Source organism: Pipra filicauda, unplaced genomic scaffold (genome assembly GCF_003945595.2).
Source record: "Pipra filicauda isolate LSUMZ 115617 unplaced genomic scaffold, ASM394559v2 scaffold422_size665910_pilon, whole genome shotgun sequence".
In the NCBI taxonomy this organism is placed as follows: domain Eukaryota; kingdom Metazoa; phylum Chordata; class Aves; order Passeriformes; family Pipridae; genus Pipra; species Pipra filicauda.
This window is the reverse complement of record NW_024104557.1, coordinates 263,978-288,506: the sequence shown is the minus strand read 5'-3', so window position 1 is coordinate 288,506 and position 24,529 is coordinate 263,978. Positions and strand designations below refer to the sequence as shown.

At 47.7% G+C, this 24,529-nt stretch overlaps 1 protein-coding gene across 1 annotated transcript in view; it reads left to right on the top strand.

Annotated features, from left to right (window-relative positions):
• The window catches only part of PTPRA (protein tyrosine phosphatase receptor type A), a 117,862-nt gene that overhangs the window by 21,314 nt on the left and 72,019 nt on the right, over positions 1 to 24,529 (top strand). The window contains exon 2 of the mRNA XM_027712659.2: positions 5,923 to 6,061. The gene's annotated coding sequence lies outside the window, so the exon portion shown is untranslated. The remainder of the gene's footprint in view (positions 1 to 5,922; positions 6,062 to 24,529) is intronic.

Below are 24,529 nucleotides of genomic sequence, written 5' to 3'. Positions count from 1 at the left end.
TCTGTCCATGAGTAATCCATTTGTGCTGGGAGGAAATGGCAAGTCCTTGCAGCGAGGACAGGCTTCACTACTGGAGAAAATTATGCCTATTTATCATATGATGCTCTCTGTGCCTTTTTTGTTTGTCCTTCATCTGAACTAAGCTCTGTGGTGATGAGCTTTCCTGTCTGACAGCAGATGTTGTAGCGGCCTGCAAGTGTTCCTCTTTCTTGCACTTGCTGTTTCCCTGAAATTCCTCTGGGAACCAGTCTGTGCTGGGAACACCCAGCTGGGAAGGAGCTCGGCAGGAAAGGACCTGGGGGTCCTGGTGGACACCAACGTGATCTTGAGCCCTGGTGACAAAGGACAGTGTTTTCTGGGCTGTGAGAGACACAGCAGGGCCAGCAGGTCGAGGAGGGGGTCCTGCCCCTCTGCCCAGCACTGGTGAGGCCACACCAGGAGCACTGGCTCCAGTTCTGGCTCCCCAGTAGCAGAGGGACAGGGACAGACTGGAGAGAGCCCAGGAAAGGCACTGGAGCACCTCTGCTCTTAGGAAAGGCTGAGGGAGCTGGGACAGCTCAGCCTGGAGAAGAGAAGGCTCCGGGGGTCTCATCAAAGTCCATCAACACCTGCAGGGAGGGTGCAGAGAGGACGGAGCCAGGCTCTTCCCAGTGGTGCCCAGTGACAGGACAAAGGGCAATGGGCACATACTGAGACACAGGAGGATCCCTCTGAACATCAGGGAACACAATTTGACTTAGGGGGTGATGGAGCACTGGCACAGGTTGCCCAGGGAGGTTGAGGAGTCTCCATCCTTGGAGATACTCAGACTTTATCTGGACACAGTCCTGGGCAGCCGGCTCTGTGTGACCCAGCCAGGCAGGGGGTTGGACCAAGTGGCCTCCAGAGGTTCCTTCCGACCTCAGATGCTCTGTGATTCTGAGATAAGGAGCTTGAGGTCCTGAGGAGATGCAGGACTGGGCTGAGCCCTCTGTAGGGGTGTGACTGTGCACAAATGCAGCTACATTTGGCATCCTACAGCCCTGTGTGATCACACCTCCCCCGCTGCATGCAGTGCTGTAAAAATGTGACATGGCTCAATAATCCTTCTCCTGCTGTTTTGGTGTAATTTCTGTCTTTATGCTGTGTGTTTTCTTTGCTTGCTTCCTCCTTTCACCTTCCCAGCTGTCTCCTCAGAGCAAACTTCCGTGACTCTTATTGTTCTGCCTGTTTTCATTCTCCTTCTTGGGTAAATGTATCTTTTTTTTTTAAGTGTGGTTTCCTAAAGCTCTGCAAAATGCTCTTTCCCCGCTGCATTTCGAAATATTAGTTGCAAAAAAAAAGGGAGAAATATACTTAATTCAGGTTCATGTCTTCTTTTATCTGTTTTTCTTTTCAACAATGACTAAAGCCACTGATAAATAATGCTAATTTTTGGTACCATCTGTGAATGCAGAACCAAGCTGTTTCAGAGCAGCATTTTTGGCGCTTTTATCTGTTCAGAGGGGAAGGGAAAAAGCTCTTTGCATTAGCAGCAGTAACCTATCTCCCACAAATTGTTGTCTGTGCTCCCATCTACCACTAAAACCCAAAGCAAACAAAGATTTCGTGCAGAGACAGGAAACCTTTTGGGTGTAATTGCCGGGAGGTCTTTTGCTTCCACGATTTTTGGGTTCGCGCAGCCAGGCGGCCGAGCAGTGCTGCGGGTTCGCTGGGGTGGGTTTGTTATGAGCTCTCACTGCGCTCTAATTCGACGTTTTTGGCAGCTCTGAGGGCTTTAAACACCCTCTGCAAGAGTCTCCTGGCCAGGCTGAGTGAAAGAATGTCCCGTGGAGGGAGGGAGGGAGGGAGAGAGGAAGGGAAGGGGCCGGTGAGTGGAGGCACAGCTGAGCTACGCCCTGATGACAGCCCTGCCCCCAGGCTCCTTTATTTTGGCCTGGAGCCTTCTTTTACATAATCCTGCCCTGATCCCTCTCCTTCTGCAAGGATTGGAGTTAGAGGACCCTCCAGTTTAACCAGATCGATCTGGGAAGCAGTTCCCTCCCATCATCCGAGCCAAGAGGTGGTGGTGTTGGTGGAGTCAGTTGGCTTGGGATGTATCAGAAGACCTCACCAGTACCAGGACTTGATTTTAAGGCTCCTTTGAAGGCTGGGGGGGAAAAAAAAAAATTAAAATTAAACCTTGAATATGGTCTGGAAAACTGTGGAGCAGGTCTGGCTCCTGGAGCCTGTGTGTTGAATAGCTGATGGTACCACAGAACCCCACGTGGGTGAGGTCTCACCTGCAAAGTCCTCGTGGCATTTTTGGGTGTGTTTATCTCTGGGTTGTGTGAGATTCCCAAACCAGAATTGGGCTGGGATTTAGGATCACTTTCCCAAACCAGAATTGGGCTGAGATTTAGGATCACTTTCCCAAACCAGAATTGGGCTGGGATTTAGGATCACTTTCCCAAAACAGAATTGGGCTGTGATTTAGGATCACTTTCCCAAACCAGAATTGGGCTGTGATTTAGCATAAAGTCTTTGGGGAAGCTTGTCACGGCAGTGTGTAATAGAGTAATAAAACCTTAACTGCTTTGCTTTAGTGTGTCAAATGACTCATTTACAGTATCATCTGGGAGAGATGAGGCTCTGGAAGACAAGTAAGACTTGCATGGGAAGGGAATATTGAGTAATGGACCCACAGCTATAATTGGAGGGGGAATAGATCTTCTATTTCAGAGCTGAGGAAGTGGTTTATCTGCCCAGTCTGTAAGTAAGTGATACTTCTCTCAACTTCCTCCACATATTCTCCACTTCCTATGTGTAATAATCCTGATATAAATAACTGCTTCATTGAGTCCTAGAGGCAGATACTGCCTGCACTTCTCTATTATATAGGGCTCTATTACATAGGTTCTCTATTATAGAGGTCCCACAGGTTGGTGCATAGTCCTGCCCTTCTGGGAGCAACAAATTGATATGGAAGCAGGGAAAATAGCGTGTCCCTATAAGTAACCCCCCCTTCCCTATAGCTAACCCCCATTTATGTGTGAATATAGAGCACCATCCCACAGGACACCAGGGAAGTGGCAGACAGACATACAAAGGATTATTATATTTGATCAGGCTTGGAAATGGGCTGTAGATAAAGCCCTTGGTGTTTGTTGGACCATTAAACATTTATTATCATCTCTCCCAGTGTGCTGGTAGCTGTAAATAACAGCTGTGATGAAAGAGTGGGGTCAGCAGTTGCCTTTTGCACCGATGTTTGTTAAATGGAGAAGCAGATCCTGTGATTTTTAAGAGCTTACTTGGGGGAAGCATCTGCCCAGATGCCTTGGAGAGAAGGCATGAGATGAACTGGCAGCCTGGAGCTCCCCCCTTATCACGAGGAAACGCCGAAATCTTAGGAAGTGGGAGAATTCAAACAACAATGAAAAAAAAAAGATTAGGACCAGAGTTAGCAGTTAATTTATCCCTGCCCTTCCTAACAAAAATACTTAATGCCCTCGGATCAGAACAGCTTTTGGATCTGGGTTTAATTAGATGGAAGGAGGGTTCGTGCCTTTCCCCCAGCTCAGCCACGGATGGCGAGGCATTTCCATCATCAGACTTCTATTTCCCTTTGCCCCCCTTCCCAAGCTTTGGCAGGGAGAGGAGAAGTGTTGCTGCAGGGCTGGGACTCGGCTCCTGGGGTCTGAGCTGTAGCACCTGGTCGGATGATGGGGCTTTTTGAAAGGGGGAATATGAAGGGATTACTCTGTTGCTGGGAGGCCACAGCCCGGTGATTCCTACCGCAGGCAATCCCTCTGAAGTCAATGAGATTGGAAAGCGTGTAAATCAGTATGGAATTTGGCGTTTTCCTGGAAAAGTGGGGGGGATATTTGTTTTACTTGCATATAAATCACTTCTAATAAGGCTCTACGGGCACGACTGATCCTTCTCATCACACCGTTGCTCCTTCCAGTCCCGAAGTGACTCTCGCTGTCCTCTCATTTTTGAACAATTTCGTAAAAACAGCTCCTGCGTGGGAATTCTCTGTGGTTGTTGCTGGGAGTGACTCAGGCGTGTCCTCGTGCGCTCGGGACCTGAGGTGTGAATGGAGAAAGGAGACGGGCTTGTTTTCACACTCTCTCATTTTGAGTCCCTGACATGTTCCTGTTCCACCATTTGGATGTCGTCAGGCCGAGGGATAATTAGAGGGAGCCTGTTTTGCTGCAGAGCCGGATTGGGAATCCACGTTGCCATGAGGAGGGCCAGGTTATTTGTTGGGGGAATGCAAAGTGGTGGAGTGGGTGTCCAGGGAGCTCTGCTGCACCATGAGGGAGGGGATGCTCTGCTGCTTCCTCCCTGTGTCTGCAGAATTTACCTCCTTTCTACAACTTAAAATAAATAAATTCATAGAATCACGGAATGGTTTGGGTTGGAAGGGACCTTCAAGACCATCTAATTCCAAGACGTGAGCAGGGACACCTTCCACTAGACCAGGGTGCTCCAAGCCCCATCCAGCCTGGCCTTCAACACTTCCCAGAGAGGATGGGGCAGCCACAGCTTCTCTGGGAATTCCATTCCAGTCCCGCACCACCCTCACAGGGAAGAATTTCTTCCTAGTATGTAAGAATTCCTTCCCAGTATCTAAGAATCCTAATACCTAAATTGATCATCTCATTTATCAAATGCAGATTTGGAAGCTGGCATTGCACTGCTCCAAGCTGGAGCAGGGATGTTGGTTCTTTCAGTGGTGCTCTGCAGCCCAAAAGTCTCCATCACCTACACCCAGATGTTTAAGGGAATCCTGGGAGCTGCTCTTGGAGCTCTCTGACATCAGTTCTGCTGCCTGGGTGCTGGTGGGTGGTTTGGGTGCTGTGTGAGAGGACTTTAATGCTCTAATAAAGCATTAGGACAAAGAGCATCAGCTTTTCTCTTGCTGTGTTGAGGAGGACGTCGAATTTTGCCCGATGTTCCAACAGCATAGGTGGTTTCAGCTATTTGAGACATGGCCTTGCCTTATAAAAATGCATCTTGCCTTGTTTGTGCATTGTGCAGCCTGTGGAAAATGTGACCAGCTTGGGTTTGAAAACGAAATCTAAAACTGGAAAAGTCCTACAGAAAGTAACTGAGGAGCCAAATATATATAAATGAATAGCTGAGAAGAGAACCAGGTCCCATGAAGCTGGTTGCCAAGGGAATAATTCACTTGTCCCTCCCCCAGCCTGCCAAAATAGTTATTGTTTTCCTCTCCTCCTTGCCAGCATACCCACAGCTCCAGAAGAGCCACCTCTCACTCCTGTAGATACTCCAACTGATACATCCCTAATACCACCTCGGGGCCATTTTCATGAGCAGAGCATAGCTTTGAAGGCACCTTCCCCCTTTCCAGGCCTCCAGAAGAGTTGGTGTGGATGAGAGGTTTGTCCCCTCTTCACATTGATGCTGTCTGGCCTGACAGGTGCCCTGCTCCTGCCCACAAACCTTCTCTTCCCCAAGAAAAGAGAAAATGAGGTCGTTTTTAGGACAGTTGTCTAGTTTTGGATGTAAAATCTGGCAGGAATGGAGATCTTTCCAGCTTCGGGCCAAGCGATGTATGTTCCCTGTCCTCTCAATTTATGGCTAATCTCTTTGTTGTTCATTAGCTCCTGGTGTACTAGCAGGCTGCATAAATTTGGGTTGTTCCCCAAATCCCTTGAGCTGTGGTCTTCAGTCTTCTTCTTGACCACCTCCATACCTTCTGCAGGCTGGTGTTCCTCCAGCTGTGCTCGGAATGCTTGGATAAACTTACTTTATATGGAGCCTGCATTAGCATCTGGGACAATCTCAGTTATGTGGGACAGTCCCAGTCACCCCCAATAAAACTCAAGTAGTCGGGGCAGTAAAAAGTCTGTTTGTTTAATATGAGTGATCTGTGTGAAATGACTCCCTCATCTTGGCACAAACCATTCACTGGGTGTTCCTCTTTTACAGGTAGCATCGAGAATACTCCCCAGCCTTAATAAGGATTGATTGTTTACTCCTCACCGTCGTCCCGGTTTGGCATTAATCGGAAAAAAGCTTTGACCGTCGCCTTGGGGAGGTGAAGAGGTGAATGAACGTCCCTTTTAAGGTACAGTAGAAGCATTAATGAGGTGTTTTGGGTATGGAGGTGGTACTGGTGTGGCCTTTGGAGGTTCCAGGGTGTACAACTTCCTCGTGGATTCACATCCGTCAGCCTTACAGGGTGAAAGCTGCGCTCCATCATTCCTTCATCTGACCTTAGTGGTCTTCTTAAACTGGGGGGTGTTGTTTTTTTTGATGCAAACTTGAACGAGTCCAGCTTTTTTTTGTTTATTTACTTGAAAGAATCTTTCCGTTTTGAAACTTGTAGATTTTGTTGTGAGACGTGTAGAGTTTGGGCATCAATATTTGCGCTGTTTTGGGGGCTTTCCTTAAGGTTTTTTTCCTTCTTGTCTGCACAAACCAGCATTAAACTGAAATACACTGACCTGTGCTCTTCCCTTGGCACAGATGAGCATGGAATTCTGGCACGAATGATTTATTAAGGAGGGGGAAAGAAAAAGCCCAGAGTCTTTTTGAGGAAAGGAAGGTCATGGAGTAAGAAGGAAGGTTATGGAGTAAGAAGGAAGGTTATGGAGTTAGAAGGAGCATTACTCAGGGCATTGGTGCATTAAACCCCAACATCCATCAGGGAGTTTGTGGGAAGTTTTTCTGGTCAAAGTTCTTCCCGTGGTCTGACTTGAGGAAAAGATTGAGGAATGCTTTTAAAAATCAAAAATAAATACCTTACTGTCAGATTTCTCGTTGGGTATTCCAGAGGACTCCTTCCAACCCAAACGGATTCGGTGCTGGGATGGTGCTGCTGGAGTAGCAAACGGAGATGTGCGTGTGAGACTTGGTGATTTGTATAATCAGGGTCTTTTCTTAAAGCATTTCTTGTTGCTGTGGCTTCCACAGATTCACCCTGTCTGGAGAAGAAGTTTGTATTTGTGGTTTGATATTTCCTTAATGCCTGTACACAGGGTCCTGCCAACACTGCCCTGCTTCACAAACTCGACCAATTTATGGTTTCATATAAAAATTCTTTGAACTCTTTGCAAACCTGGTGTGGTACCTCCATGCCAAACTGAAACCAGTCCTGACTTTTAAGGATGACTAAATCCTTCCCTTTGAATTTGTGTGATACTTAGGGAAGAGTTTCAGTTCTGTTTGTGGGTGTTTCTCTCTGGACTTCACTGAATTTCGTGTTGTGTTTTGCTACATGTGTTTTTAAGTCTTTTTTTTTTTGCTCTCTTCTTGATTTGGGGAAAACTCCTGTTGAAGAAAAGAGCTGAATTAATCCCAGTAACTGGGGCTGTCCTGTGCAGGGCCAGGAGCTGGACTTGGATGATCCTTGTGGGTCCCTTCCAACTCAGGATATTCCGTGATTCTGTGATTCTGATTCACTGAGAAGTGGCCAACTGTCCTAGAAGAAGGACTTTGTGTTTGGTGCTTTCTTTCTCCATAGCTGGTCCCAGGAAAGGATTAAGTTCAACAAGACTAAAGTCAGAGATGCGGAAGGAGTTTGCCTATGATGCTCAACGTGAACATTAATAGCCTAAACCCCATTTATTACTCAATTTTTGCTGGTATAAGAAAAGCCTTTTTAGAGCAGCAAGAGCCTGGACGTGCCTGTCAAAGCTTCTCAGCTCCTTGAGGTTGGAAGGTGGAAATTCAGCAGCCAGCTGGAATCCTCAATCCCCTGGGAATGGCAGGATGTGCCTGAACCCATGTGAAGAGGAGCAGCCGTGGGCTGATCACCATGGCCAGTGCTGTGACTGGGCAGGTTAAATGGTCCCAGCAACATTGCTGTGGGTGGGTGGTTTGTCTTGCAGGATGAAGCCAGACGTGGCTTTGTCTCTGTTGGCTGGAGTGAAATAGTCCCACAGCACTTCCCTTCTGCAGCAAAATCCTTCTGGAATAAGGTAGCAAGGTCCACAGCTGAGGTCCTGGGGCTTGTTCAGCTGACTCAGGTAAAGTGGGCTGCTGAGTGAGATTGAGAGGTGAATTCAGAAGATTCCAGGGTGTTTGTTGTACCTCTTGACTCCCGTGGGCCTCTGGACTCCCGTGGGCCACTGGAAAGGCATTTGGGGCTGAGTGTTTTCTCCCTCTAAAACAGGGGTTATGAAATAGCCAGTGTGAGCTGGAAGGGCTTGAGCACCCTTTTATGCTTGTGTTTCATTATCCATCACTTCCTGATTGGTGTCACAGGGCCAGAGCATTCAGATTGGGATTATGTGGGAGAAAACCAGTGCATGGAGTCTATACAAAGCTGTCCACTCAGATGGATCGCTGGATTTCTGGGCTTTGTTTGCACGGGTCACATTCACTTGTCACAAGTTGCTGTCCTCTTTTTTGTCAGCCATTTCAGCAGTGTCACACGTTTATTCCAGCTCAGACGTGGCACAGGCTTTTTAGCAGTAGTACTGCTACCTGTGGTAGTGCTGGGAGACCAGGGAGCTTGTGTTTGCAGAGGAGACTTCAAAGTTTAGCTCTAAAACCTCTGGTGTATCCTAGAAGACTCTGCTTGTGTAATTGGAAACCTTGGGATGCTGAACACCGTGATGCTCCCAGGTCTGGTGGCACCTCTGAGTAGAGGTCACGGTGGTCTCAAATCAAAACTGGCTGAATTGAAAACACTGGAGGAGGGGAAGGAGGGTGGGAGGTAGGAACAGACCCACTACCAAACACCTGCCATTCTGTCCCAGAGAGTGAGTGGGAATCACAGAATGTTTGGCTTGGAAGGGACCTTTAAAGGTCATCTCGTTCCAACCCCCTGCAACGAGCAGGGACATAAAATCACAGAGTTACAGGATGGTTTGGGTTGGAAGGGACCTGAAAGCTCATCTCGTTGCAATCCCCTGCCTTGGGCAGGGACACCTTCCACTAGACCAGGTCAGTCTCAACCCCATCTAACCTGGCCTTGAATCCTACCTTTCCTAGCCAGGGACGACTGCCCTGGCTCCTTACAGTCTGGTGTTCCAGGGCTTCAGTGTCTGTCCCAGTTACCCCACTGGACAGGACAGTTTCACCGAGCCATGGTTGGATTCTCCCAGGTTTTTCCACTGTAATTACTTTCATGATCCCAGCAGGCTCAAAGGAAAGGGAGAAGTGTCCTTGATGACATGCAAGACTTGGAATGAGAATACAGGGTGGGGTCTCATCTTCCCCCCAAACCTTAGGCCACCAGACCTGCCTTAGGATTGCAGAAACAGTTGTGATTAGAGAAATCAAGAACCTTGTTCAAAAACACCAGGATTTCTTTGGAAACTCAGCTTTCAAAGTCCACAGAGAAGCCACCTCTGCTCCCAGCAGCGGGTCGGAAGCTGCGTTCTTGGGATTGCTGCCAAGGAAGGTTTTTTGGAAACTCTCCCACGTGCGGTGCGAGCAGCAGGACGGGAGGTCTTGGTTTGAACTCTTGATGGTAAAACCACAGAGGTTTTAGCAGGGAGTGTTTGGATGCCTCGTTCTTGGCCTTTCCTGTTTGGGTGAACCCCCGCCTGGGCTGGCTCAGAAACTGCCATCTGACTTTGTAGCAAAGCTGAATTTTCCACTGAATAGGAAAGTTTTGGGGGATTGAAGCAGCTCTCTGTTTTTTGGATGGAATTCTCCAAGCCGTTGGCTACACCCAGTCTGTATTTCTGAATGAAACTAGTCCTGAACCTTCCCTGCAAGGGCAAGAATTTTCATAGATCCACAAAATGGTTTGGGTTGGAAGAGACCTTCAAGACCATCTAGTTCCAAGGCATGGGCAGGGACACCTTCCACTAGCCCAGGTTGCTCCAAACCCCGTCCAACCCGGCCTTGGACACTTCCAGGGATCCAGGGGCAGCCACAGCTTCTCTGGGCAACCTTTGTCAGTGCCTCACCAGCCTTAAATTTTCCAGAAATTTTCCTTAAAGCTCATTTCTTCCATATTTGCCCTCTCAGTTTGTAAGAGGGGGTGGTGGTGTAGGTCACCTGTCTGCCTGTGACTCACCAACACCTTGGACTGACTGAAAACCGCTTGGAGAAACTTTAAAATTTAAGTGGAGAAGGGAGGAAAATCTCTTTCTTACTGCAAAGGCCAACTCAGCATCCTTTTTTTTTGAAATCCCTGTGAGAGCAATTTGTCAGAAAACATTGTGGGAAGCGAGGAGCTGAGCCTGGTGGAGCCAGGCTGAGCTTGAGCACTCCCGTGGTTCGAGCTCCTCCATACCACCAGCAAGAGCAAAAATCTTTTTATCAGTGACTATACAGGATAAGAAGGAGAATTTCCCAAAGGATAGGCTTCCTCCCTAAGTTTCATTCTCCGAGGAGGCCCTGAGAAAAGCAGACACACTGGGAAGTTGGTAACTCCAGACAAGTAGGTGCACGCACCGGGGTGAATACTCACCTGTAGGTACACGGAGAGCTTTCCCAAATTGCCCAGAACCTGAGAAAATGGAGATAAAATCAAAAGGCAATTGCAGTTAATTATGCTTTCAAGGCAACTGGAGATTGGTTGGAATCCTGTGGGATTTCTGAGGCCTCCCAGTGCAATTTCAGGCTGAGTGTGGGGAGGAAGGTTTGGTTGCTGTGGTTGTGGATGTCTCAGTTGTGTCTGTCACCTATTGCTGGTGTTGGATGAGGGCAGCTTTGGGGCTGTGGATGGCACAGATGTCACCACCAACAAACAGTTACCTTCTCATGGCAAATTCTTCTTAATAGTTTTTGGGTTTAGATTTTAAAAAAACAACAAAAGAAGCATTTTTTGCATGATTGAACTTCATTGTTCTTCTTCCACCCACATACTTTCCCGTTTCTTCCCATCCTCGCCAAAATCTGGCCTGCATTTTGTGTTCTGGGCAACGGGAAAAAGCCACATTCCAAGAAGTCTTTGGCTTACAGAGGAATTGGGATGTGACCAACCTCCTACAAATGCCAGATGTTGGAGGTTCAGGGGGTTGCAGGTGAGCTGATGTGGGGTGACAGACATAGGAATCCATCACGACAGTTGAAGGTCTTGTTTTCTGTGATTTGAGCTTGGGAAACAAAGGAAGAGCCTTACTTTAATTCCAGAAAAACCAGAGTCTAGAGGGATTTAACAATGGGAGATAACAAAATAGAGCTGTACAGGAGAGTATTTTGTGCTGTGCCCTTTTGTTCCTGTGGGAATTGAGGCCAGAAGTGCTCCACTAGTTTCAGAATTTTGCCTGGCCCAAGCTTTGGGTCTACAAACACGTCGTGACAGTGTTTGACAGTGACACCAAACTAAATTCATCAGTGAAATGGCACTGCATGTTTTTTGGTCTGTTCATGTGAGAGTGTTTGTTCAGGGCTGGACTTCACCAGCAGGAACACGTGGTGTTATTAAAAAGATAACACAGGCTTGTTTTTATTCCCTTAAGATGGCAAATCTTTCTTCAAAGAGCCATGAATTAAACAAGACAGTGCCTCACAGCGGGTATTAAGGAAAAAATAATAATTAAAAAAAGCCTTTGGAATGGTCTTTCCCTCTGGCATCTTCACTCAGGTTCTGCAATCAGTAATTCAAAGGAGGTTTTGTGGAAAGGGGAGGTGAGATGCAGGAGTTGATATGACTCCCCCAGGGGTGAGAACTTTGAGAGCTGGGACCTGAACATTAATCTCTTTAATTCCAGCTCAACACTTCACTGTGAGATCATTATTTTGTGTGATTAATCTGTGCAATGCCTCCAAAGCCTCTAAAGCCATAATGCTGCACATGCACTGAGGAATCCTACTGTGAGCTGGAGTATCCGGGAGTTTCCTGCCATCCCTGACACCTTTTTGCCTGAGCTTTGAATCCAAGGAGCCTTACTCTGGTCCAGTCATCAGGGCTGACGTATTCATGGTCTTTTTTGAGGAATATGGTTTTCAATAGGGGACAAAGAATTCTCAGTGCAAAAATCAGCTATTTGATAGGTACAGGTGCAACTGTAGCCATGACAATGTCATTCATAGTTTTCATACAACAGTGAGTAAAGTTGTTGTTCTTTAACTTAATTTCCAAAAGACAGGAGGGCAGTAACAGGCATGGTCTGGGTTTATCGACCCCTCCATCCCAAACAACCTTCCGAACCTCTGTGCAATTCCGCCTTTGAGAACAACCTCAAAACCTCCAAATCTTGCGAATTCTGCGAAAACTGATTAGGAGGGAGACTGAGCGGAGAGATCATGAGACTTCTCAGACCCGAAGCGAAGTCTGAAATATAAATTCACCTCTTAAATTAATCCACGTTCGACTCGTAGGGTGACGCCGGCTCCTCGGCTGAGGTCGTGGTGTTACCAAAACCTCACGTGTGATGCTGGGCAGTCGCTTTCACCCAGATTTTATGTGGGATGACATCATCTCTCTCCTCTCAGAGGCACGTGCTGCCTCTTCCCCAGGCATTAGCAGATTTTCCAGCAGGCACCTCGTGCATCAGAAACGCTGTGCCCCGTGCCCAGGGCCCCCGGAGTATCTCATACATCACGTTGCAAGCTGTGAAATTGAAGATTCAGCCCCACTTTGATGCTTTGGCTCTGTGAGCAGCAGAACTAATGTGGCTCAGCATACTAATGAGGGAGGTGTTTATCCTTCAGCGCCTGGCCGGGCGTTGAGCTTCACCCTTGGAAAAAATTCCTGGGAGGCTGATTTTCCTCTCGGGAGGGGCCTCGTGGGGTCCTTGGCAAACAACCAGCGTCGCAGCAGCAGGGGGAAAAAACCCAGCTTTCAGGGAAACGGCCCTGAAAATGAAATCCTCTAGAAAAACTGATGAAAAAACCTTAAGGAAGGAGGAGGGATTGATGTGGAAATGGTTGTTTTTCATGGGGAGAAAGTGAAGATGAAACTGAGAAGAGACCTAAGATGGCAGGTCACCACAAGGATAAAATTAGGATGCCCACAGCTTACAGCATCTCCTGGGGGCATCAGAAACGTTGGTGTTTTCATTTTAGGAGAACCCCTTCTCTGGCACTGTCAATTTGGGTCACTGTCACCTGTTCATTTTAATCGGGAAGTACCAAAATGAGTGAAAGTGTTGCTTTTAACCTTCTCTGGGCTTGGTAGAAAAGCATTTAGAGCTAAAAGCTGGTATTGGTGTTGCCTGGAAATACTGACTGGAAAAGGCCTCGTTGAGATGAAACCTCTTTACAAAGACAGGGTGTCAAAAACCCAGCAGGTTTGTCAGGTACCACATCCTTAGGGAATCCTTACCTCTCCAAATCTGTGAACTGGGCAGTTTAAATCCTCTAGAAAGGGGTGGAAGAATACTTGGGAGAATTGTGCTTGCAAGGATGGCTTCCACCAGGAGGGGAGAATGCCATGGACTGAACGGCTCTGTGAGAGGGTGTGGTGGTTTCTGTGAATTTGGGTGGTTTCACACCACTCTGGACACCCCAGAGGCCTGGCCAGGTTGGAGATGGCAAACCTCTGAATTATGTGTGATGTAATAGCTGAATTAATGAAAAATCACAGAATCATGAAGGTTGGAAAAGACCTCCAAAATCCTTGAGTCCAACCTTTGACCCATCACCACCTTGTCACCCGTACCAGAGCACTCAGTGCCACGTCCAGTTGTTCCTTGAACACCCCCAGGGATGGAGACTCCACCACCTCCCTGGGCAGCCCCTTCCAATGGTTAACAACCCTTTCCTTGAAGAAATTCTTTAAAATGGGATGATCTCCTGAAAACTCTCCTCTCGACTCAGCTGGAGGGCCTCCAAAGGGCAAAGATGGTTTTGGTTTAGATGCCCTCCTCAGCTGTGAAATGGGCATCAAAAATCCCAAACAGAAATTCTGTTCAAATCGCATGTCCTCTCCACATCCAGCTTTTATATCCCTGGGATTTTAATATCCCTGACCTGGACTTATTTCCAGTGAGAAAGCTGAATTCCTGATGAACCGCGCGGTGCAGAACTTGGAGAGGCGCCTTGACACGGCGCTGATTTGGGAACCCAGGGAGTTCTGAGAGCCCCTGATTGGAAATTCCAGCAAACAAGGGCTGTTGGCAACCGACTTCCAAACCGAAATCCCCCACGAGCACAATGAGCTACAATTATAGCAGCTTTCCCGGGTCAGGAAACGAAGGCTGCGACTGCTGTATTCCTGTGTGTGATATTTCTGACACACAATGTTATCTTGGGGATTGTTACGTCGGCTTTTTATGTGGTGCACTGAGGGTGGGGCCGAGGTTAATGGTCTTGTTAATGGTTTTTCGTGTTCTTAATTTAGACTCTGAATGCTGTCCCTGGGTAAGGAGTGAGCAGGGAAAATTATTCATGCTATTGTGGTGCTGTCACATCTGTGGTGTGGGGAGATGGCTCCAGCTGTAGCACAGATCACCCACTACATTTACCCACTGAAAGCTCTAGTTTGGGGTTTTTCTCCTGCTCACACCACGTTAGAAAGCCCTGAGAATCCCAATGGATGGACTTCCCCTGAAGCCAGACCTGTCTGTACAGACTTAAGCCCAGCTGAGCTTCAGCTGAGGGAGAGAAACTGCTCACTGTGTTCTTGTTCAAACTCACCTCTGGCATAATGTCTTCAATTCACCCAACACTGCTCTTTTTGGACATGTATTCTGGAAATGCAGTGGAAACTAGTGCAGAGTCCCTGGGTTTGTGGTTACAGGGCTTTTTTTCTTCATAGAGTCATAGAATTGTTTAGGTTGGATCATTGAATCCAGCCATTCCCCCAGCACTGCCAAGGCCACCACTAACCCAGGTCCCCAAGTGCCACATCCACATGGCTTTTAAATCCCTCCAGGGATGGGGACTCCAACACTGCCCTGGGCAGCTGTGCCAGGGCTGGACAGCCCTTTCCATGAAGAAATTTTCCCTCATATCCAACCTAAACCTCCCCTGGCACAACTTGAGGCAATTTCCTCTTTTCCTCAAAATATAAAAAAATTAGCAAAAATTAAAAACCCAAACCACCACAGCACCCAAACCCCCTCAACTTGTTTTGTTTAGTGATCATTCCTAAAATACTTTTGCTCACCAAAGTTATGGAAATAGGCACCTCCTGTGTTCTGAGCGTTGGTTCAGGGTTAGTGCTCAATGAAAAATGAAAAAATATAGGAGATTGGCTTTTTTAAAAAATTCTTCAGTGTCTGGTGAGAGCAGGAGAAGGTGAGGACAAACACTGCTGTCTCCAGGCTCAGGTCCTGCTGCAGCTGGTGGCTCCCTTGGACCATTTTGCTGTAGCCTTTATCAGTGAGGAAGTTAAAATTTTGGGGTCCTCAGCTTCCTAATGGCTCAAAATGCATATTTTTGCAGGAGTTTAAAAAGTTCCCCAGAGAAGCTGTGGCTGTCCCTGGATCCCTGGAAGTGTCCAAGGCCAAGCTGGACAGGGCTTGGAGCAACCTGGGCTAGTGGAAGGTGTCCCTGCCCGTGGCAGGGGGTGGGACTGGATGGTCTTGAAGGTCCCTTCCAATATAAACCATCCTGTGATCCTGAAAAGTGCCAGTTTCTTTTTCTAGAAACTGCAGTGTCACAGCCATCGTGGGGTAGTTACAGAAGAAACACAGGCAACCATTTTGCCGTGGATCAGACTTCCCTTTTTATTTATGATGTGCTCAGCTCACAAATAAAAAGCTTGTTTACTGAAGCCCATTTACTTTTCTCCAGCCAGACCGACAAGGCTGTGCTCAGGAAGTACCAGAGGGCTGGTTTAATTTTATAAGAATTTAAAAAAAAAACACTTCTGAGAGAGCTCTTCGTGTCGTACTTCCTCCATTCAGGACTCCCAAGTCTTTCACAAAACCAAGCAGCATCCCATGGGGCCACAGCCATCCCAGGGTGGTGGATTGAATGACTTAAGTATCTTTTTTTAGTCTGATTTGCGACTGTAGCTTTAATTTATTGCCTCCTCTGTAAACCACAGATATGTTTGTTATTTGCAATTACATAGTAAAAGAAAAAAAAAAAGGGCTTTATTTGGATTTTTAAGTCATTCTTGCTCTTTGCCTTGGCATTTGTTGCAGTGAAATCCTTTTATGAGGCTTGTGGAGAGAGCTGGGTTGAAATAGCTTTTCAAGGGGACACGTGACAGGCAGCAGCCCAAGGAAGGGGACAGATTGGATATTAGGAAAAATTTCTTTACTCAAAGGGTTGTCCACCCCTGGCACAGCTGCCCAGGGCAGTGGTGGAGTCCCCATGCCTGGAGGGATTTAAAAGCCATGTGGATGTGGCACCTGGGGATGTGGGTTAGTGGTGGCCTTGGCAGTGCTGGGAGAAGGGTTGGACTGGATGATCTCAGAGGGCTTTTCCAATCTTAATGATTCCGTGATTCTAAGGAAAAGAATGAAGATTTTATCCCTTCATGGAGATTGGATAGTGCAGTGTTCACCCAAGTCAGTTTTGTACACCCAATATTGAAAATTTAACCCTTTTCTTTTTTTACCCCAGGAACTCATATCTGAAATTTGAACACCTACGGGAGTCAAACTTCAGTTTCTCCTTCAAAAAATTGTCCCCATGATGGGCACCTCATGGTCTGATGGTGATGGTCACCATATGCACACCTCGAGTGAGCAACAAACCTGTTTGTTGTCATTTAACACAACTTTGAAAAGTTTACACTGAAATTTTCCTGTGTGTGCAATAGTTTCTTTGGTTTTGCTTAACTGAATCTGATAGATTTTTATTTTTAGAGTGGGGAGAAACTTGTGGTCCAGATCCAGGGATTAGTGATAAAATACTTTGGGGGGGAAAAAGCAGGTGGGCTTTCATGTTGATTTTGAATCCACCGATCTCTTGCAAAAGCAGAAAGAGAGGTTGCCCAGAGAAGCTGCCCCATCTCTGGAAGTGTCCAAGGCCAGGTTAGAGGGGTTTGGAGCAACCTGGGATAGTGGAAGGTGTCCCTGCCCATGGCAGGGGGGTGGAACAAGGTGGTCTTTAAGGTCCCTTCCAACCCAAACCATTCCACGATTCTCACAGTTACCAGCTGTGCTGTTCAAATGGTGCTGATTTTGGGAAGGTCTGCTCCCTGGATTTCAGTCTGTGGTGAGAAGGCATCTCATCCACAATGTGGTGGAGTTGTAGGCTCAGTGCATGTAGCAGCCAGACATGAAAAAAAATTAGATTAGCTCATTAATATTTTACTAAATTTAAAAAATGCAGCCCAGTAATTGCTTTCCTATCATTACTTTCTGCCTGCACCAAAATAACATATTGCCAGCATGAACCCTGGTGGCAATGGGGAAGGATTGAGTGGGAGAAAATGAGGTTATCTCTTGATCAAAATTATATCAGCTCAATAATAATATTTTGATTAGGAGAAGTATTTCTCTGTGCCCCAAAGAGGCACAGCCTTCTTGTGATTTCTGTGTCACCGGAGTTGTTTGGGGAAGGTTGAATCCCACGTGGCTTAAAAATACCAAACCACTAAGACCAAAGGATCACCTTTTAACAACTCTGTCATCTGCTTTAGATCCTTTTTATTTCTCCAGCCTGAGTGTCTGGAAGGAAGGTGGAGCTCCTCACTAAGTGATATTGCTGCCTCTGGCCACCTTTCGTGTAGGGGAGGACAACTTGTGAGCAGGGTCAAATCTGTCCAAGGGCTTTGAGTTATAGGATTATCAGCACAGGATGTCTGGGTGGTCTTGGGGCTGCAGCTACGGCTGCTTCTGTTTCCATTTGTCCTGGAGATGAGGTGGCTCTGGTTACAGGATCATAGAATGGTTTGATTGGGAAGGGAAATTAAATATCATCCTGTTCCAAACCCCTGCCATGGGCAGGGACACCTTCCACTAGCCCAGGTTGCTCCAAGCCCTGTCCAGCCTGGCCTTGGACACTTTCAGGGATCCAGGGGCAGCCACAGCTTCTCTACCCAACCTGGGACAGGGCCTCATCATCCTCACAGCCAACAATTCCTTCCCAATATCCCACCTAACCCTGCCCTCTGGCACTGGGAAGCCATTCCCTTTGTCCTGTTCCTCCATGCCTTGTCCCCAGTCCCTCTCCTGGAGCCCCTTTAGGCCCTGCCAGGGGCTCTCAGCTCTTCCTGGAGCCTTCTCTTCTCCAGGGGAACCCCCCCAGATCTCCCAGCCTGGCTCCAGAGCAGAGGGGCTCCAGCCCTGGCAGCATCTCCAGGGCCTCCTCTAGACCTGCTCTAAGAGTTCCATGTCTTTCTTCTGCTGGGGACCCCAGAAAATGCCAATGTTTCAGTGTCTTGGCATGACCCTACAATTCCTGGCATTGGATCTGACTGGATTTATTGAGCTCAGCCCAGGCTGCCTTCCCCCAAATGGCTGCAAAATAAGGGATAACTCAACTGCATGGAAGGAGCTGCACAGATGCAATAGGTGGTACATGAAATCTGCAGAGTGCAGGTCCTTTGGAACCTCCCTGCCCTTCCCTGGGCGCACTCCACATGCTCCCTGCCTGCCACAGGGAGCTCCCTTCTGGTGTTGAAAGCCACTTCCTTCATGTCTCCATCCCATGGCTCAGGAAGCAGTGGTACCTGATGGATATTGCACAGCAGATCATGGCACTGTGCCACCAGCCTCGCTGGTGACCTCAGCAAAGTCCCTCTCCCTGCTCCTGCTGTTTAAAATTGAGGATAAAAGGCAGTTATGTTATAAAAAGGAAGGTCTGAAGGTGATGCCTGCACGCAGCTCTCTTTGTTGTAGGAGTCTGTACTCCCGCTGTCCTTCTCATCCTCCGGAATCTAAAGGCTTTGGGGCAGCGTTTAGCAAAGGGCTGCAGCGCAGGGCTCGTGTGGCAGTTCATCACCAGGCTACATCCAAGGGAAAAGAGAAACCCTTTGCTCATAAAAGGGTGAAAAAGGGATCAGGTTTTACACGAATCAAGAGATCTTTGCAGCAGCACGGTGCCATCGCTGGGAAAATTCACGGGGACCTCAAAGATAAGGGGAGCAGGAGTGCTGAGCACCATAGGGTCGTGTTTTAAAAAACCCATAGTTTGCCTTTGCCTCTTTTTCTTTTTTTTTTTGGATGTTAAAGAAAATGGTGTGGGCAGAAGTAGTAGTAGAGCCTCTGCACTTGTATCAGGAAAGCTGCTGATAGGTTTTACCAGCTATTTTCCTGGTGAATTGAGATCACGAGGGAGATGAATGATAGAGCTCTCCAAAATGCCCGGAGGTTCCTTGTGAAGGGTGACAAACTGGATTTCTGGGCTTTGAGGGCACAGCCATGGAGGAGTTATCAGGAAGACGAAGAGATAAATCCAGGATTTGTGCTCGGATGGTTGCTGACAGTAAACAGGTCCGTGGGATGTGCAACAGCAGCTGGAAAAACCATGAGCTGGATACAGTGAAAATATCCACGAATTAGTTAAAAGAAAAACCCTAAACCCTCAGTGCTTAAACTTGTTCTGCAGGGAGAAGAGGCGGAGATGCCAAAACTGGGAGGAGTTTTGATACCCAGCGATGAAAAGCCGTTTCCTGAGTGGGAGGCTGGAAGGATGGATCCTGTAGGCTGGAGTAACACGGGAATGCTGCCTTTCCTATTGCTCCCCACCTTCCCTTTTCGCTGGGCCGTATTTATTATTTCAACTTGGGTTATAACTTCCTCACGGGGGTGTGGGAGGGGGAAGGAAATGACACTTGCTGTCTTTGTGGGACTTTGGGAAGAGCTGCAGTTTAAGGGTTGGCTCTGAGGGCTCGGTGTCACCGGAGCCGGGAGAAATAACGCGCTTCCGAGCGAATTCCTGCAGGTACCTCGGGTGAAGTAACCTGAAACCTGGCATTTGGGGTGCGGCAGAGGAAGATTGCAACCCGTCCAGTTCTGCTTTGTAACGTAACACACCGTGGAAAAGGGCCTGTTGGGTTTTTTTTTAACACTTCTTTTTGTCTTTTAGGCTTGTAGTGGCTCGATGGGTTTGGGCGCTCCCAAGCTTCGGGTGGCTGTGCTTTGTTTGCCTCCAGAGCCCAGTTTCCCTTCACACAGTCACAATCGGGCAGGAAACGGGTTTCTTGTGCAGCCAGCCTGGTTTTCTCGACAGCAAAAGCTCCCTGGGTCCTGCTGGGAAGCTCTCCAGCTCCGCTCACCCCCACGCTTCTCCGTGCAATTCCTCCGCAGCAGCAGCAGCATCCAGCCAAAGCTCACGGTCCCTCGGCCTCACCTGGCTCCTTGTAGTTTTTCTACCTTATACCTCAAAAACACCCCCCCCAAACAAACAGCCTTGCCTGCACCTTTTCATATCATTGTACAAAATGTAGCCGTCACACCCACCGGCTTCCTTTTAGGTTTTACCCGGCGCTGGGCTCCTTGAATAAAGGGATTTATGCCGGGCCGTGGCAGCGGCAGCCTTTCCTCCTGGCATGACCAGACTCTCAATGTGACATTCAGAGCTGTAAAACACTCCCTGACAATAGCTGGTGTTGTTCAAAGAGCGGCATAAATAATCAAGGGGGGGGGCTTCTCTCTCTTTTTTTTTTTTTTTAATGCAAGAATAACATCTCCCTGGGCTGGCCGGGGAGGCGAAGGGCTGTTTGCAGGAGCAGTGTTGGGATCTCAGGATGGGTGACGTGGAAAAGTGGGACTTGAGGTTGTTATCTAGAAGTTTTTTAACATTGCGGCACGGGGTCATCTCTCAAACGAGGTGTTGGGACCTCAGTTCTCTGTACACAGAGAATATACATTTATACAGAGTAAAATAATTCTGGTTTTGTACAGAATAAAATAATTCCGTGATCCAGGTTTTTGTGGTGTGACAGGGTGACTCTGTGGCCCGAGCTTGAGCTGCTGATGGGATACCTGGGAAGCCAATCTCCCAGAACAGTGAGGGGCCTCAGGAGGTCTCCAGTGCAACCTCCTGCTCCAGGCAGGATCAGCTGTGAGGCTGGATAGATCCGAGGAGCAGCTGAGGGAGCTGGGGGGGCTCAGCCTGGAGAAAAGGAGGCTCAGGGGGGACCTTCTGGCTCTGCAACTCCCTGACAGGAGGGGGGAGGCAGGGGTGGGGTCAGGCTCTGCTCCCAGGGAACAAGGGACAGGAGGAGAGGAAACGGCCTCCAGCTGTGCCAGGGGAGGGTCAGGTTGGATATTGGGGAAAATCTCTTCATGGAAAGGGTTGTCAAGCAGTGTTGGAGTCCCCATCCCTGGAGGGATTTGAAAACCATGTGGATGTGGCACTTGGGGACATGGGTCAGTGGTGGCCTTGGCAGTGCTGGGGGAACAGTTGGACTCAATGATCTCAGAGGGATTTTCCAACCTTAATGATTCTGACTGTGCTCAGGGCTTTATCCAGCTCAGTCTTGGAAACCTTCAGGGATGGAAGTTGTCCAACCACTCAGGGCAACCAGCTTGACTGACCCCACGGTGGAAAAGCTTCTCCCTCCACTTCAAACATCTCATTTCATCTTCTGCCTCATGTCTCATGTCCTCCTGCCCTGTGGTCCTTTGAAAACCGGGCTCTCCCTTCTCCCTGACCTCCTTGGACATGCTGGAAAGCTGCTAAGCTCCCTTTCTCCCCTGGCTCTGGTGGCTGAGTGAGCCCAGAGAGAAAAAGGGGCAAACATCTCTGTATTTGTGTACCTACCACATACCTCAAATTAAAATAGAAATTTGTTGAAGAAATCACCAAAAATATGGATTAGCTGTTTGGTGATATTTCATCCTAGGTCATTAACCCACATCTCTGATGACTTGGTCCTTCTGAAACTTCTCTAGAAAACACGTATTTTTTTATTTTTCTTCAGTCTTTACATTCCTTGCTGTCAGTACCTAATAGGTGATGTGATCCCAGCACTATTTTGTCAATTAGATGGCTTTTTGGTTCTGTGACCTGAATACAGGGCAGAGCAACTGCTGATTTAACCCTTTTCAATGTGAGTTTTCTGTTCTTTCTCATAATTCTTTAAAAAAAAAAATCAAGAATCTCATCACTAAAGCAGCTTCTTTCTTGCTGATTTCTCCAACACTGTGAAAATAAAGCACTGAAACCAATGTGTTTTGTACAGTGAACGTGCAGAAGGAAAAGCTTTTGTGCATCCTTTCGACTGAAGCCGACCCCAACCTCATCTCTTTAAATGGTGTATTTGTAAAAACCAATTTAAATATGCTTATTTTTTAAAAAAAAAAAATGTTTTAAAACTAAGCTTAAACTGAGAAAATAAAAATCCCCCATGCAGTAGTTGTGGCCATGCCCAGAGTCTGCCCGGCACGTGCCGTGGGTATGAATGAGCGCCGGCAGTTTTGTCTCCGGGCTGGATTAGGCACAGTTGCTACTGGAAACTGCACAGCCTGGCTCAGGGAGGCTGTTCCTCTCCAAAAGAGAGTCCCTGCCCATGGCAGGGGGTTGGAACCGGATGATCTTTAAGATCCCTTCCAACCTAAACCATTCTATGATTGTATAAAAAAAGGGGGATGAGGACGTGCCCCGAGCCAGTGCTGCACGGCTGAGCTCATCCCAGCCCACACCCATCCAGCATCACTAAATGTCATTTACTGGGTTTTAACCTCCAACAGCGTCCAGGGGAGGCTTTTCCTTCTGGGATTTGCTTTGAGATGAAATGTTCTTACCTGTGTTTCTTTATAAAAAGTCTCTTTTCAGGAGTCAAGCCCCACCAAGTCAGTTTTTTGGCCAAGATGCGGTTTGGGTTTTAGCACCACTGCTTGCATAGGCAGTTGTCAGTCCTGGAACAGCAATGGTGGGTTGGTTTTGAGATGTAAAACAAAAGCTTTTGTGCACCCTGGTCCGTGTGTACTGCTTTCTGCTGTTGGGAGGGAAGCACCAGCCTTGTTCTCAGCCCATTCCTGCCCTGGCCTTCCTGCGAGTCCATTGAACTGGCTCCTGTCAATCAACGGTTCTTTCAGAGCAAAGCCGTGGGATAAAGCTCCAAAATCTCTCTGTGTCAGCCCTGGAGTGGTGACTGCACAGCCTGGTTTGTGGGTGTGCAGAGCTGCCCATCTGCAGTCAGTGTTGCACAGTCATTTGTGCCTGTCAGAGGAGTTGGACTCAATGATCTTTGTGGGTCCCTTCCAACTCAGGATCACGATTCTCTGATCTGCTGCAGAGCTCAGGTTATTTTCCTTATGAAAATAATCTGAATTTGGGAGCTCCTGGGTCCTGTTCACGCTTTCTAGACTAAGTCTAATAGCACCAGTTTTAAACTGTGGCCTTGCTCAGTGGAGAAGGGACATGATGTTGTGTCGTCCCCTGCAAAAGTAATAACTGGGAGCTCCTGTATGTGGTGTCTGCAGAGAGGATGTGGCATTTCAGTACCTAAAGGGGCTTATAAAAAAGAGGAGGAGTGACTTTTTAAACAGGCAGATAGTGATAGGACAAGGGAGGATGGTTTTAAACTAAAAGAGGAGAGATTTAGGTTAGATATTAGAAGGAAATTCTTTGCTGTGAGGGTGGTGAGGTCCTAGCACAGGTTTCCCAAAGAAGCTGTGGCTGCCCCATGCCTGGAAGTGTTCAAGGCCAGGCTGGACAGGGATTTGAGCAGCCTGGTCTAGTTGAAGGTGTCCCTGCCCATGGCAGAGTCGGAACAGAGTGGTCTTTAGGGTCCCTTCCAACCCAAACCATTCCATGATTCTATAATCCCTTTGCTGCAGGGAGATCTCCCCTCTGGTTCTGACCTGCCTGTCACAGGCAAAGGTTTTATTTCACCCTGACAGCATATTTTAAGATAAGGTTGGCAGAGCAGTGGGCTTGAGACCAGAAAAAGTGTGGAAGCAGTGGTGAATATTGGAAGTGTTAGAGCAGCATGGGAAATGCAAGGATACAGAAATAATAAGAGTTGGCTTTTGGGCAGCAGTGCATTTCAGAGAAGGCTCAGTGAACTGAGAACACCTGTATGAAAATCAGGCATTTGGAAGAAGCCTTGAAGTGAACTGACCTCCTGGTAATGGGCTTGGTGGACACAAACCACATGGACAACTCCCCATCTCCGAGTTGACTCCTCAGCTAGGGCTGCCCTCCCAGCCCAAAAGTGCTGCCTGGGAGAGCAGAGCAAAGTACCCAGTAAGTGAATCCTGGATTGGGTCGTTTGGACCACAAAAACTACTTGATCTTAGTGTTTCTCTCAGATATTTGCTCATATTTTTTGTCTTTTTTTCTATTTTTGTTTGCTGCGCTTGAGCAAACCCCTCATGCTTTCACCTCAGCAGGTGCTGCCACTGTCAGTAGCTCTCAAGGCAGCTTTGCCACCAGGACCAGCTTGTCCTCTTCTCTGTTGCCAGAGAAATCCTCAGCCCTTCCAGAGCAATGACCTCCAGCTTATACCTACACACTTGGAATTCTCCCTCAAGCCCCGTTGTGCAATGGGGAGCGTGATTCCACATGTGTTTTATAAAAGCCAAAGAGGATTTCGGGTGCTGTGTTGGAGAATCAAAGCCCTATTTGAGGGAACCTGTGGTCTGACTATCCAGTTGGACAAGCTCAGCTTTCCCTGCAATTTAAATAGGCTCTGCCAGAAAGTTAAAACGTGCCAGGCTCCATAACTACCTTTTAACTCCTTAGGAACATGCAGGGTTTCCAAGCCACCATCACTCTCCCTGTTTTAATGGAAAACAGCTCTGAATGTGTGTGTCCATCACCTACTTACTCCCCTGGGAAGGTTTTATGGCTACAGTGTGTCATTTGGGATAATCCAGGACATTTCTGC